Consider the following 6,878-nt stretch of genomic DNA (forward strand, 5'->3'; position numbering starts at 1 on the left):
TGCCAGACGTACCTTAATGTTGGCTGTGTTGAAATATCCGGACATTTGGAACGTTTCAAAGCCCTTTCTGTACTCCTCTGCTCTATCGCAATCTCCAATGAACTGCTTTGCCTGCACATAATCCAGGTTATGCCATTGGACTACTTGAGTGTGCCATCTGCAACTTGAAAATAGACTGTTCTTTTTTATGTTGCTTATTTCCATAATGGTCAAGTCGTTTTGCTTCTGTGCATTCTCCCCAATTGTTAGCCATGGATTCCCTTTCTGGGAATGTTTTATGTCATTCTCTCTAGTCCTTTGTCAACAGATTGTGGTCTGGTTTTCAGGCTCATCCCTTTATTAGGAGACATAAAAATTGCCCTTGGTGTGTGCTAGTGGTGTTGGGGTATCATGTTAGATTCCCCTTCTTGCGACCTGCGTTCGATTCCGGGCTGGCGCAAGGGTCCTGTTCCCTTTTGGGCTGCTGCCGCTTCTTCTCTTTGCCAGACGTACCTTAATGTTGGCTGTGTTGAAATATCCGGACATTTGGAACGTTTCAAAGCCCTTTCTGTACTCCTCTGCTCTATCGCAATCTCCAATGAACTGCTTTGCCTGCACATAATCCAGGTTATGCCATTGGACTACTTGAGTGTGCCATCTGCAACTTGAAAATAGACTGTTCTTTTTTATGTTGCTTATTTCCATAATGGTCAAGTCGTTTTGCTTCTGTGCATTCTCCCCAATTGTTAGCTATGGATTCCCTTTCTGGGAATGTTTTATGTCATTCTCTCTAGTCCTTTGTCAACAGATTGTGGTCTGGTTTTCAGGCTCATCCCATTATTAGGAGGCATAAAAATTGCCCTTGGTGTGTGCTAGTGGTGTTGGGGTATCATGTTAGATTCCCCTTCTTGCGACCTGCGTTCGATTCCGGGCTGGCGCAAGGGTCCTGTTCCCTTTTGGGCTTCTTCCGCTTCTTCTCTTTGCCAGACGTACCTTAATGTTGGCTGTGTTGAAATATCCGGACATTTGGAACGTTTCAAAGCCCTTTCTGTACTCCTCTGCTCTATCGCAATCTCCAATGAACTGCTTTGCCTGTACATAATCCAGGTTGTGCCATTGGATTACTTAAGTGTGCCATCTGCAACTTGAAAATAGACTGTTCTTTTTTATGTTGCTTATTTCCATAATGGTCAAGTCGTTTTGCTTCTGTGCATTCTCCCCAATTGTTAGCCATGGATTCCCTTTCTGGGAATGTTTTATGTCATTCTCTCTAGTCCTTTGTCAACAGATTGTGGTCTGGTTTTCAGGCTCATCCCTTTATTAGGAGACATAAAAATTGCCCTTGGTGTGTGCTAATGGTGTTGGGGTATCATGTTAGATTCCTCTTCTTGCGAACCGCGTTCGATTCCTGGCTGGCGCAAGGGTCTGGTTCCCTTTTGGGCTGCTGCCGCTTCTTCTCTTTGCCAGACGTACCTTAATGTTGGCTGTGTTGAAATATCCGGACATTTGGAACGTTTCAAAGCCCTTTCTGTACTCCTCTGCTGTATCGCAATCTCCAATGAACTGGATTGCCTCTAGATAATCCAGGTTGTGCCATTGGATTACTTGAGTGTGCCATCTGAAATGTGAAAATAGACTGTTCTTTTTTATGCTGCTTCTTTCCTTAATGGTCAAGTCGTTTTGTTTCTGTGCATTCTCCCTAATTGTTAGCTATGGATTCCGTTTCTGGGAATGTTTCATGTCATTCTCTCTTGTCCTTTGAAAACAGATTGTGGTCTGGTTTTCAGACTCATCCCTTTATTAGGAGGCATAAACCATGGCCACTCTGTGTGCCAGTGGTGTAGGGGTATCATGCAAGATTCCCATTCTTGCGACCCGGGTTCGATTCCCGGCTGGCGCAAGGGTCCTGTTGCCTTTTGGGCTGCTGCCGCTTCTCCTCTTTGCCAGACGTACCTTAATGTTGGCTGTGTTGAAATATCCGGACATTTGGAACGTTTCAAAGCCCTTTCTGTACTCCTCTGCTGTATCGCAATCTCCAATGAACTGCATTGCCTCTAGATAATCCAGGTTGTGCCATTGGAGTACTTGAGTGTGCCATCTGAAATGTGAAAATAGACTGTTCTTTTTTATGCTGCTTCTTTCCTTAATGGTCAAGTCGTTTGGTTTTGTGCATTCTCCCCAATTGTTAGCTATGGATTCCCTTTCTGGGAATGTTTCATGTCATTCTCTCGTCCTTTGTCAACAGATTGTGGTCTGGTTTTCAGACTCATCCCATTATTAGGAGGCATAAAAATTGCCCTTGGTGTGTGCTAGTGGTGTTGGGGTATCATGTTAGATTCCCCTTCTTGCGACCTGCGTTCGATTCCAGGCTGGCGCAAGGGTCCTGTTCCCTTTTGGGCTGCTGCCGCTTCTTCTCTTTGCCAGACGTACCTTAATGTTGGCTGTGTTGAAATATCCGGACATTTGGAACGTTTCAAAGCCCTTTCTGTACTCCTCTGCTCTATCGCAATCTCCAATCAACTGCTTTGCCTGGACATAATCCAGGTTGTGCCATTGGATTACTTGAGTGTGCCATCTGCAACTTGAAAATAGACTGTTCTTTTTTATGTTGCTTATTTCCATAATGGTCAAGTCGTTTTGCTTCTGTGCATTCTCCCCAATTGTTAGCTATGGATTCCCTTTCTGGGAATGTTTTATGTCATTCTCTCTAGTCCTTTGTCAACAGATTGTGGTCTGGTTTTCAGGCTCATCCCATTATTAGGAGGCATAAAAATTGCCCTTGGTGTGTGCTAGTGGTGTTGGGGTATCATGTTAGATTCCCCTTCTTGCGACCTGCGTTCGATTCCGGGCTGGCGCAAGGGTCCTGTTCCCTTTTGGGCTGCTGCCGCTTCTTCTCTTTGCCAGACGTACCTTAATGTTGGCTGTGTTGAAATATCCGGACATTTGGAACGTTTCAAAGCCCTTTCTGTACTCCTCTGCTCTATCGCAATCTCCAATGAACTGCTTTGCCTGTACATAATCCAGGTTGTGCCATTGGATTACTTAAGTGTGCCATCTGCAACTTGAAAATAGACTGTTCTTTTTTATGTTGCTTATTTCCATAATGGTCAAGTCGTTTTGCTTCTGTGCATTCTCCCCAATTGTTAGCCATGGATTCCCTTTCTGGGAATGTTTTATGTCATTCTCTCTAGTCCTTTGTCAACAGATTGTGGTCTGGTTTTCAGGCTCATCCCTTTATTAGGAGACATAAAAATTGCCCTTGGTGTGTGCTAATGGTGTTGGGGTATCATGTTAGATTCCTCTTCTTGCGACCCGCGTTCGATTCCTGGCTGGCGCAAGGGTCTGGTTCCCTTTTGGGCTGCTGCCGCTTCTTCTCTTTGCCAGACGTACCTTAATGTTGGCTGTGTTGAAATATCCGGACATTTGGAACGTTTCAAAGCCCTTTCTGTACTCCTCTGCTCTATCGCAATCTCCATTGAACTGCTTTGCCTGCACATAATCCAGGTTATGCCATTGGACTACTTGAGTGTGCCATCTGCAACTTGAAAATAGACTGTTCTTTTTCATGCTGCTTATTTCCATAATGGTCAAGTCGTTTTGCTTCTGTGCATTTTCCCCAATTGTTAGCTCTGGATTCCCTTTCTGGGAATGTTTTATGTCATTCTCTCTAGTCCTTTGTCAACAGATTGTGGTCTGGTTTTCAGGCTCATCCCATTATTAGGAGGCATAAAAATTGCCCTTGGTGTGTGCTAGTGGTGTTGGGGTATCATGTTAGATTCCCCTTCTTGCGACCTGCGTTCGATTCCGGGCTGGCGCAAGGGTCCTGTTCCCTTTTGGGCTGCTGCCGCTTCTTCTCTTTGCCAGACGTACCTTAATGTTGGCTGTGTTGAAATATCCGGACATTTGGAACGTTTCAAAGCCCTTTCTGTACTCCTCTGCTCTATCGCAATCTCCAATCAACTGCTTTGCCTGGACATAATCCAGGTTGTGCCATTGGATTACTTGAGTGTGCCATCTGCAACTTGAAAATAGACTGTTCTTTTTTATGTTGCTTATTTCCATAATGGTCAAGTCGTTTTGCTTCTGTGCATTCTCCCCAATTGTTAGCTATGGATTCCCTTTCTGGGAATGTTTTATGTCATTCTCTCTAGTCCTTTGTCAACAGATTGTGGTCTGGTTTTCAGGCTCATCCCATTATTAGGAGGCATAAAAATTGCCCTTGGTGTGTGCTAGTGGTGTTGGGGTATCATGTTAGATTCCCCTTCTTGCGACCTGCGTTCGATTCCGGGCTGGCGCAAGGGTCCTGTTCCCTTTTGGGCTGCTGCCGCTTCTTCTCTTTGCCAGACGTACCTTAATGTTGGCTGTGTTGAAATATCCGGACATTTGGAACGTTTCAAAGCCCTTTCTGTACTCCTCTGCTCTATCGCAATCTCCAATGAACTGCTTTGCCTGTACATAATCCAGGTTGTGCCATTGGATTACTTAAGTGTGCCATCTGCAACTTGAAAATAGACTGTTCTTTTTTATGTTGCTTATTTCCATAATGGTCAAGTCGTTTTGCTTCTGTGCATTCTCCCCAATTGTTAGCCATGGATTCCCTTTCTGGGAATGTTTTATGTCATTCTCTCTAGTCCTTTGTCAACAGATTGTGGTCTGGTTTTCAGGCTCATCCCTTTATTAGGAGGCATAAAAATTGCCCTTGGTGTGTGCTAATGGTGTTGGGGTATCATGTTAGATTCCTCTTCTTGCGACCCGCGTTCGATTCCTGGCTGGCGCAAGGGTCTGGTTCCCTTTTGGGCTGCTGCCGCTTCTTCTCTTTGCCAGACGTACCTTAATGTTGGCTGTGTTGAAATATCCGGACATTTGGAACGTTTCAAAGCCCTTTCTGTACTTCTCTGCTCTATCGCAATCTCCAATGAACTGCTTTGCCTGCACATAATCCAGGTTATGCCATTGGACTACTTGAGTGTGCCATCTGCAACTTGAAAATAGACTGTTCTTTTTCATGCTGCTTATTTCCATAATGGTCAAGTCGTTTTGCTTCTGTGCATTTTCCCCAATTGTTAGCTATGGATTCCCTTTCTGGGAATGTTTTATGTCATTCTCTCGAGTCCTTTGTCAACAGATTGTGGTCTGGTTTTCAGACTCATCCCATTATTAGGAGGCATAAAAATTGCCCTTGGTGTGTGCTAGTGGTGTTGGGGTATCATGTTAGATTCCCCTTCTTGCGACCTGCGTTCGATTCCAGGCTGGCGCAAGGGTCCTGTTCCCTTTTGGGCTGCTGCCGCTTCTTCTCTTTGCCAGACGTACCTTAATGTTGGCTGTGTTGAAATATCCGGACATTTGGAACGTTTCAAAGCCCTTTCTGTACTCCTCTGCTCTATCGCAATCTCCAATCAACTGCTTTGCCTGGACATAATCCAGGTTGTGCCATTGGATTACTTGAGTGTGCCATCTGCAACTTGAAAATAGACTGTTCTTTTTTATGTTGCTTATTTCCATAATGGTCAAGTCGTTTTGCTTCTGTGCATTCTCCCCAATTGTTAGCTATGGATTCCCTTTCTGGGAATGTTTTATGTCATTCTCTCTAGTCCTTTGTCAACAGATTGTGGTCTGGTTTTCAGGCTCATCCCATTATTAGGAGGCATAAAAATTGCCCCTGGTGTGTGCTAGTGGTGTTGGGGTATCATGTTAGATTCCCCTTCTTGCGACCTGCGTTCGATTCCGGGCTGGCGCAAGGGTCCTGTTCCCTTTTGGGCTGCTGCCGCTTCTTCTCTTTGCCAGACGTACCTTAATGTTGGCTGTGTTGAAATATCCGGACATTTGGAACGTTTCAAAGCCCTTTCTGTACTCCTCTGCTCTATCGCAATCTCCAATGAACTGCTTTGCCTGTACATAATCCAGGTTGTGCCATTGGATTACTTAAGTGTGCCATCTGCAACTTGAAAATAGACTGTTCTTTTTTATGTTGCTTATTTCCATAATGGTCAAGTCGTTTTGCTTCTGTGCATTCTCCCCAATTGTTAGCCATGGATTCCCTTTCTGGGAATGTTTTATGTCATTCTCTCTAGTCCTTTGTCAACAGATTGTGGTCTGGTTTTCAGGCTCATCCCTTTATTAGGAGACATAAAAATTGCCCTTGGTGTGTGCTAATGGTGTTGGGGTATCATGTTAGATTCCTCTTCTTGCGACCCGCGTTCGATTCCTGGCTGGCGCAAGGGTCTGGTTCCCTTTTGGGCTGCTGCCGCTTCTTCTCTTTGCCAGACGTACCTTAATGTTGGCTGTGTTGAAATATCCGGACATTTGGAACGTTTCAAAGCCCTTTCTGTACTCCTCTGCTCTATCGCAATCTCCATTGAACTGCTTTGCCTGCACATAATCCAGGTTATGCCATTGGACTACTTGAGTGTGCCATCTGCAACTTGAAAATAGACTGTTCTTTTTCATGCTGCTTATTTCCATAATGGTCAAGTCGTTTTGCTTCTGTGCATTCTCCCCAATTGTTAGCTCTGGATTCCCTTTCTGGGAATGTTTCATGTCATTCTCTCTTGTCCTTTGAAAACAGATTGTGGTCTGGTTTTCAGACTCATCCCTTTATTAGGAGGCATAAACCATGGCCACTCTGTGTGCCAGTGGTGTAGGGGTATCATGCAAGATTCCCATTCTTGCGACCCGGGTTCGATTCCCGGCTGGCGCAAGGGTCCTGTTGCCTTTTGGGCTGCTGCCGCTTCTCCTCTTTGCCAGACGTACCTTAATGTTGGCTGTGTTGAAATATCCGGACATTTGGAACGTTTCAAAGCCCTTTCTGTACTCCTCTGCTGTATCGCAATCTCCAATGAACTGCATTGCCTCTAGATAATCCAGGTTGTGCCATTGGAGTACTTGAGTGTGCCATCTGA

At 44.9% G+C, this 6,878-nt stretch overlaps 2 non-coding genes across 2 annotated transcripts; both read left to right on the forward strand.

Annotated features, from left to right (window-relative positions):
• Positions 1-1,808: 1,808 nt before the first annotated feature.
• Positions 1,809-1,879, forward strand: trnag-ccc (transfer RNA glycine (anticodon CCC)). Its single transcript has one exon. It is a non-coding gene; the product is annotated as a tRNA-Gly (tRNA).
• A 4,726-nt stretch (positions 1,880-6,605) lies between these two features.
• On the forward strand, positions 6,606-6,676 carry trnag-ccc (transfer RNA glycine (anticodon CCC)). The gene has a single exon. It is a non-coding gene; the product is annotated as a tRNA-Gly (tRNA).
• The last annotated feature ends 202 nt before the right edge of the window (positions 6,677-6,878 follow it).

Source organism: Conger conger, chromosome 6 (assembly GCF_963514075.1).
Source record: "Conger conger chromosome 6, fConCon1.1, whole genome shotgun sequence".
NCBI lineage: Eukaryota > Metazoa > Chordata > Actinopteri > Anguilliformes > Congridae > Conger > Conger conger.